The 7,185-nt window shown below is 44.9% G+C and overlaps 2 long non-coding RNA genes across 2 annotated transcripts; both read right to left on the bottom strand.

Annotated features, from left to right (window-relative positions):
• Positions 1-1,612: 1,612 nt before the first annotated feature.
• On the bottom strand, positions 1,613-3,003 carry LOC311588775. Its single transcript, XR_014776334.1, has 3 exons — positions 2,637-3,003; positions 1,768-2,088; positions 1,613-1,733 (listed from the first exon to the last, which is right to left on the bottom strand). It is a non-coding gene; the product is annotated as an uncharacterized lncRNA (long non-coding RNA).
• A 1,972-nt stretch (positions 3,004-4,975) lies between these two features.
• Positions 4,976-6,746, bottom strand: LOC311588776. The gene is made up of 3 exons (XR_014776335.1): positions 6,292-6,746; positions 5,806-5,894; positions 4,976-5,081 (listed from the first exon to the last, which is right to left on the bottom strand). It is a non-coding gene; the product is annotated as an uncharacterized lncRNA (long non-coding RNA).
• Between the last annotated feature and the right edge of the window lie 439 nt (positions 6,747-7,185).

The raw sequence follows: 7,185 nt of genomic DNA, 5'->3' as shown, positions 1-7,185 counted from the left end.
CCAGAGCTCTCCAATTCAGCTCTGCTGGCTGGTCAACAGGTCCCAGGGGTCCTCCTGCTTCTGCTTCCTCTGCTGGGATTACAGGCATGTGTGCTACAGTGCTCAGCTTTTCATGTGAGTCCTGGCATGGAGGACGGCCTCAGAGGAGGGTTGAACTTAGGTCCCCAAGTTTGTGTGGCACCTTTCACAGACTAAGCCATTTCCCAGGCTCCTCACTGCATCTTGCCTTCTTTCTTTCTTTCTTTCTTTCTTTCTTTCTTTCTTTCTTTCTTTCTTTCTGAGACAGAGTGTCTCTGCATAACAGCTCCGTCTTTCCTGGAACTCATTCTGTAGACCAGGCTGGCCTCGAACGCACAGAGATCCACCTGCCTCTGTCTCCCGAGTGCTGGGATTAAAGGCGTGCGCCTACACCACCTCCCTGCTGCATTCTTAAAGATAAAATTCTCTGAGTTTCTTTTACTTCAGGTGCTTTTTCACTAGATGTTTAGCTAATTAACCTCTCGGTTGAATGATGAATTTTGTTTTATAGCTGCATTAATATTTCTGAAGCATTCTTTAAAATATATTTCTTATTTTCAAAAAAACAGTTCATGTACATCTACTTCTGAAATCGTATGGGAAAAGGTAGTATTTAATTCGTTGTGAGTCATTCGCTTTTAAAAATAATACTAGGATAGTTAAAAGTCTACTTCCACATAAAATAGTCACTGTGAAGATTTAACTGAATTTATTTTGAGACAACTTGCTGGACATATTTTTATGTGTATGTGAAAATCACAATCTACATTATGTTGTTGTATGTATGTGTATGTTGTTGGACTGAGGTGTCACTTTTCAACAGGGAAACAACCAGAGGACAACTGATTTCTTGGCTTCTCTGCTATCCACAATGTGGCTAATAGAATCCTCAAGACAGCAAGAGGAAGCTTAAAGAGTCTTAAAACCAGTTTCTTATGTGACAGAGTTGCACACACGCAGTCACGTGGTCATGTCACCTTGGTCTTATTCTTCATTTGGCTACAGGCTGTTCATAGCTCCTGATCACACCAACAGGAGGTCACAGAAGGCTGGGAATAGCAAGAGGGCTCAGATCACAGGAAAACACCGTGCCCTTCATGCTCACATAGTCTGGGTGAGAAATGCACTGCCCTGTGAAGCCAAGAGAAGCAGCTAATTTCCATGGCCTTTAAAATCCATTCTGTGCACACTTCCCTGTCCAACATTGGGAAGGCCAAGGCTTCATCTTCGTTTTCTTGAAGGCGAGAAGTTTTATTTTGGCACATGGTTCCAGAGGTTTTAGCCCAAGGTCAGCTGACTTCATTAGTTTTAGGCCAAGGCAAGCCAGAACATCTTGGAGTGGAGGGGTTTCCTGTTCTTTTCCTGGTGGCTGGAAAGCGAAAGGAGAGAGAAGAGGCCAGTGACAAAGGCCCTCGTTAGCCAAAGGCCTGGTAGGGTAAGCTACATCCAAAGCTTCTTCTTCAATTCTCTGTCTCTGTCTCTCTCCTGAACGTTTGATTTAATCTACTTTTAATTAATTAATTTACTTTACATGCCATTTGCAGCCTCCCCTCCCTCTTTTCTTCCCACCTAACCCCCTCACCCTCCCGTCCTCCCTCTCTCCTCAGAAAAGGCTCAGAAAAAGATAGACCTCCCATGGGTACCAAGCCACCCCAGCACATCAAGTGGCAGTAGGACTAGTCACATCCTCTCTCACCGTGGCTAGGCAAGGCAGCCTAGCTGGGGGAAAGGGATCCAAAGGCAGGCAACAGAGTCATATACAGCGCCTTCTTCCACTGTTAGGAGTCCCACATGAAGACCAAGCGCATGACTGCTACATATGGGCGGAGGGACTAGGTTCATCGGTTGTATGCTCTGTTTGGACCTATGGACCCCGGTTAGTTGATTCTGTATATTTTCTTGTGGTGTCCTTGACGTTTCTGGCTCCTTCAATCCCTTTAAAAAGAAATAGAATTCCTCTCTTCCATAGAATTCCCCAAGCTCCGCCCAGTGTTTGACCAGGGGTCTTCACATCCGTTTCCATCAGTTGCCGGGGGAAGCCTCCGAGATGACAGCCATGCCAGGCGCTTTCTGGAAGGACAGCAGGACATCATTAATAGTGGCATTGGTCTCAAGCCGGGCCAGTCACTGGTTGGCCGTTCCCTCAATCTCTGCTCCATCTTTCCTCTGTACATCTTGTTGGCAGGAGGACTTGTGGGTCTAAGGTGTTTTGGCTTCCCTCCATTGGAAGTCTGTTCTAGCTGCAGGAGATGGCTATTTCAAGCTCTGTACCCCCCATTGCTGGGAGTTCCAGCCAGGGCTATTCTCATAGATTCCCGAGGAGTCTCCACTGTCCTAGATTTCTATCTTGTCCCAGAGATGCCCCCGTGCCCATCCCAGTTCTTTCTCCCCATACTCTCTCTCTCCACCCCCACTTTATCCATCTTGCCCTCTCCCCCACCTGTTTCTTCCATCTTCCTACCCTCAATGTTCTCTCTATTTCTCCTTCTCAGTGAAATTCAAGCGCCCTCCTCCCCACCCCTGGGCCTTCCTTGTTACTTCGCTTCTTACGGTCTGTGGACTGTAGCATGATTAGCCTGTATTTACCGGCTAATATCCACTTACAAGTGAGCACATACCATGTTTGTTTTTCTGGGTTTCCTCACTCAGGATGATCTTTTTTTAGTCCCATCCATTTCCCTGCAAATTTCATGATGTCATTGTTTTTGATAGCTGAGTAATATTCTATTGTGTGGATGTATCACATTTTCTTTATCCATCCTTCGGTTGAGGGACATCTAAGATATTTTCAGTTTCTGGCTTCTACGAATAAAGCTGCTATGAACATAGTTGAGCAAGTGTCTTTGCAGTATGGTGAAGAATATTTTGGGTATATACAGTTGGGCTAAACTTTTATAAGGTAGATGCAATTTGGTTTATAACTTCCCTTTGGACTACCTCCTGCATTTAATGAAGTTAGTATTTTCTACTTAAAATTTTTTTCCACATCTCATTACATCTACTGCTGTGAATTCTGAATTTCATCATGCTTCTGAACCAAATGGTTTGCACTACTTTTAACAACGTTGTAAAGCATAATTGTAGCACTACACAAAGGAGTCAGATATTGGCTTTTTCATTCTCTTCCTACTTTCCTTCCTTCTTTTCTCTCTTTCTGTGTCTGACTGTTCTCATTCTAACTCTGTGGCTCGCTGCTAACCCCATGGCCCAGGCTGGAATTGTGCTTGCAATCATTCCAGGCCTTCTGTGCTTTGGAAGTTCACACTGTTCACAGTGTGCACGGCTAAGAATCTGCCTGTTTGTTTCCTCTCCGTATCATCATGTTTTTCTTCTTCTTCTTCCTCTGTAGCTTTCTGCTTTGTGAGATGTAAACAGAAGTTGCTATTTTTTCCATCCCTGCTTGCCATTCCCAAATACAGAAATATGAGGATTCCCTCACTGTTGAAATTATTCATTCTTCCTGTGTATCACACGTCTCTATTTTGCCTTAGGGATGTGTCAACTGGGGTTTCGCAAGTTGGTTTCTTGGTGTATAGTGTGAATATATAGGAGGCAGAGAAGAAAGTGGGAGCAGAACTCACAGTTTTAAAAGACTTTACCCACGTTCATAAACTAGTAATACATGTCCTGCCTCAGTTGGCAGGTTCTATAAGCTGGTATGCAGTCCTTGTCAGCCACTTCCCTACAGACCATTTACACTTAGTCAGATCTCTCTCTGCCTCTCTCTCTCCTCCTCTCTCTCTGTGTCTCTGTCTCTCTCTGTCTCTCTGTGTCTGTCTCTGTGTCTGTCTCTCTCTGTCTCTCTGTCTCTGTCTGTCTCTGTGTCTGTCTCTCTCTGTCTCTCTCTATCTCTGTCTCTGTCTCTCTCTGTCTCTCTGTCTCTCTCTCTCTCTCTCTCACACACACACACACACACACAGGATCCTGTTTAATACTTTACCTTCTCTAAATTTGTGAATTAGTACCTATCTCTTAAGTCATGCCTTAGACTTTATTCCTAAGACTCGAGGCCTCCCAACACACCTTTGTTCCATGCCTCTGTTACCAGCAGGAAAGCAGGTAATCCATTTACAGGAAGATGCCCAACACCTGAAGAAAAGTGTGTCTGGGAAACTGTACATTTAAGTCACCCACTTTTATTCTGTTTGCTTCCAATATGACTAATTAGGCCACCATTGCACGGCGAATATTTGTTTGCTGAGCAATAGGTTTCTCATCTGGGAGATGGCTACAGCTGTGTGGGAGGTATTGAGGCTGTGGGAGACGCAAATGGATGGCCCAGAGGGAGGGGGTGTGCTGGGCTCAGGAAACTCTAAATCCAAGGTATTTATTTCTTTGCTGTGTTTTCAAATTGTTGCACCCTATTCCTCTACAGAAAAGAGGAACAACTTTTTAAAGGGGGGGCATTTTATACATAGAAAATATAAAAATGTGAGATGATAGATACTTTAATCTTCACTGTAGAAACCATCTTACTATATAAGTGTGAATATAGTAAGATGGTGCTGGGGAGAAAGGATGCTTAGGAAAGAAGAAAGGATGTGGGATTACTTATCTTGGAGAAGTAATGGCTGAGGTGGCTTTGGAAATGAAACCAACTATAAAACATCCTCTTGATGAGAAATTAGCTAACAGCAGCAAGATTTAGTCTGCAGAGGTTTTTAAACTGAGCTGCCCATTAGAAATAGCAGGGGGTTTGTTTGTTTGTTTGTGTTTTTGTTTTTTAAATCAAGCTGCAATATACAATTACATCAGATTCTTTGGGAGTGCAACTATCAGTAATGTCTTAACACTTCTCAGGAGAGGGTGAAGGTCAGACAAGATTGACTGATGGACAACAGTTAATAACTACAACTTTTTAGATTGCTGAGGACTATGCTGTTTGGAAAATGGTGGTTAGCTTTCTGTTACTATAATGAAATACCTGAGGTAAACAATTTAAAAAGCAGAAAGGTTTACTTTGACTCACAGTTTCAGGAATTCCAGCGCATGCCCTGTTGCTTTGAGTCCATGGTGAAGCAGCACACACTGGAAGGAATCACACCCAGGTGCAACTTGTCCACCTGAGTCAGCCAGAAATCAAAGAGAAAGAAGAATGGGGTCCATAAAAGCTCCTTCCCTGCTGTGCCTCCAGTGACCTAACTCGCTGTGACTGGTCCCCATCACCTCCCATAAGGCCAGAGTGGGAACCAAGCTGTTAACACACGGGCTTTGGTGGACATTCAAGATCCAAACTATGGCAGTTGCTGAATGATGCGGGATCTGACTTGGAGTGGGTGTAAGTGCACGGCTGAATCTTGGGTCCTTTAGAGGCTGGTTTTGAGGTGCTGACATTCTTTGGGGGCAGTGCTTCTCAGCCTGGGTTGTGCACTGGGATTACCTGTGATGTCTTAAAAAGTCTCCCTGGGTCTCACCCCAGAATGCTGAATGGAACCCCTGAGTTGCCATGTAAACTAAAGCCATACATTGCTTGCATATAGCGTGAATAGACAGAGATCTTTTCCAGGCTTTCTGAGGGGTCTGATGTACTGTCACACAGCATCACACTCCAAGGGAAGGCCTCAGTCTGGTGCTTTCCTGGGTGACCCATGCTCTGGTGTTCTCTGAGGGGCACTGCAGGTGACAGCACTAACTTGTTGGTCTTTAATACCCTGGACAGGTAGGCACACTTGGGAAGAAATGCTTGCTCACTTCCACCCCCTCCTTTCTCAGAATACACGTCAGCGTCCTAACTGAGGAGTGAAAACCTCATACCCAGCAGCCATTAGGTGTGTATTGTGCACTTACTGTGTGCTTAGTTCTGTGGTATCCTCTGGGGATAGAGACTGAGTTTTCTTAAAGAGTTCATAAATGAAGGCCACTACAGGCAGTCATGGCTGCTGAGAGAGGGAGAATCGTCTCTAGGGATGAGTTTCCTGATAGGTTATCCAGTCCCAAATGGCTAACCCTGCACACAAATACAGACGAAAGCCGGGCGTGGTGGCGCGCGCCTTTAATCCCAGCACTCGGGAGGCAGAGGCAGGCGGATCGCTGTGAGTTCAAGGCCAGCCTGGTCTACAAAGTGAGTCCAGGATGGCCAAGGCTACATAGAGAAACCCTGTCTCGAAAAAAAAAACAAAAACAAAACAAAACAAAAAAAAACCAAAAAAAAAAAACCCAAAAAAAACCAAAACAAAACAAAACAAAAAAACAAACAAACAAACAAAAAAACCAGACGAAGGGCACCAAATGGACTCAGTAGGTTTAGGTGTATGGACATACGTATATGTTTACCTTGGAGGGGCGAGAGGTGGGAATAGAAATGATAAAAATGCAGTACGCAGGCTGGAGAGGTTTCTCAGGAGTTAAGAGCACGGGCTGCTCTTCCAGAAGTCCTGAGTTCAATTCTGGGCAACCACATGGTGGCTCAGGACCATCTACACTCAGATCTGGTGCCCTCTTCTGTCATGCCGGTGTACACGTAGAGCGCTGCATACACAAAATAAGTAAATCTTTTGTAAAAAATGCAGTACGCATGTATGAAATTCTAAAAACACCTCACATTTTGGTTAAGAAATAAAAATGTTCACAGGCTCCCACGCCACCAGCAACCGCAGAGCATAGTGGTGGAGGCAGTCAGAAGCCACGATGCTCAGATTGCCGAGGTTCAGATGGCAGCGCGATCCACAAGGGCTGAACGGACTGCTGAGCGCCTCTCAGAAGTGGGGCTCCGGCTGGTTTGGGGGACCAGGAAGGACCTGAAAAGAGAGTGAATGAAGGAGGGGTATGCAGGTGAGTTTTGAACAAGGTAGCCATCTTTTGAAAAAGAAAGCTTATACATGGGGAGTAGAGGGAAGGGAAGTATGGGGTGACTGCGGCCAGGGTTCTGTGCTTGGCCAGCGGCCAGAAAGTCAAATCTGCAACAAGGCAGGCAAAGTACAGGGACAGGGAGGCCGTGCAAGGCTCAGCAACGAGAGATAAGGCCAACCTCGCAGTGGGGCTTTCTAGATCACGGGAATGGCGTTCTCTAGACTCCTAGTGACCACGTTGTGACACGATTCTCAAAATTAAAAACACTTGATTTTATGGAAGAATTAGGAGGAAATGGTCTAATAATGTTAATCTAGAATAGAATTTTTGTTGTTGGTGGTTTTTTTGTTGTTTGTTTGTTTTTCGAGACAGAGTCTC

The sequence above is a fragment of the Acomys minous genome (genome assembly GCF_964271855.1).
Source record: "Acomys minous genome assembly, chromosome: 17".
NCBI classification, from domain to species: domain Eukaryota; kingdom Metazoa; phylum Chordata; class Mammalia; order Rodentia; family Muridae; genus Acomys; species Acomys minous.
Note: the sequence above shows the minus strand (reverse complement) of the source record. Positions and strands in the feature narration are given on the sequence as shown.